The sequence below is a fragment of the Octopus bimaculoides genome, chromosome 16 (genome assembly GCF_001194135.2).
Source record: "Octopus bimaculoides isolate UCB-OBI-ISO-001 chromosome 16, ASM119413v2, whole genome shotgun sequence".
In the NCBI taxonomy this organism is placed as follows: Eukaryota; Metazoa; Mollusca; class Cephalopoda; order Octopoda; family Octopodidae; genus Octopus; species Octopus bimaculoides.
Genome location: NC_068996.1, coordinates 48,763,122 through 48,764,128, shown reverse-complemented (window position 1 = coordinate 48,764,128; position 1,007 = coordinate 48,763,122). Strand labels below are relative to the sequence as shown.

General features: G+C 34.6%; 1 protein-coding gene across 3 annotated transcripts in view; it reads right to left on the bottom strand.

The window, feature by feature from the left end:
- The window catches only part of LOC106870606 (short-chain dehydrogenase/reductase 3), a 91,301-nt gene that overhangs the window by 65,158 nt on the left and 25,136 nt on the right, over positions 1-1,007 (bottom strand). The window lies entirely within an intron of this gene.

Here is a 1,007-nt window from a genome sequence, read left to right as displayed (position 1 = left end):
GTAGATAGATAGATAGATAGAGAGAGAGAGAGAGATTGACTGATGGATGGATAGATAGAGATAGATAGATAGATAGCCTGAGGGCACCCAGACTTGTTATAAAATGCTGAGTCATTTTCAAAAATATATACTGTTTATTGATCCATATATATACATATATATAATATATATATATATTTATATTTAGCAGAGGTAACAGAGTGACTCAAGGTCTGAGATTTTCGTGCGTCGCGAGCACACATACACACACACACACATACGCTTGAGTTTCTGTCTATTAAATCCTCTCACAAGTCTTTGGTAGGACTGACCGGGGGTTATAAGTAGAAGACACTTACCGCAAGGGTGCCAAGCAGTGGATCCGAACCCAAAGCCATGTGGATGGGAAGTAAATTTATTACCACACAGCCCATAACCTAATAGCAGTTATTAGCCTCCACACCCGACCACCCCTCACTACGATTGTTACATTAACAGATATCAACCATTTAAAACTACCCAGGTACACTACACTGAGTATGTTTAATACTCGCTTTGTGATAGGATTTTTCCATTAATTTCTCAAAGCGTTCCATCGATCAGTGATGTAGTATACTTAGGTTGCCTGGAGCAAGGCAAATATTGTTGGGACAAGCTATTTCCTTTTTTCTTCTTCTTTTATATGTTATTATCTCTACAGCATATATCTCAACTTACATTGGGAATTGGTTGCAACACATACGACTCTACTCGAAAAAAATACGTAACACGAAAAAACATTTAACGAAAAACAAAAGATTTGCTTATATTTGTTTTATAAATGGTTTGTATTTATTTTCACATGTATTTTATATGATTTTCCATTTTATATGATTTTCCATATTGGTTTTTAATAGGTGTTTTTTTTTTAATGAGCTTTTCAAATATGTTCGTTGAGCTCGACAACGGAAAGTCGGAAAATCCGACAGAATTAGCAGTTTGTTTTATTTGTTTGTTTTCATGTATTTCTTTAAAAAAAAAAAAGCGAC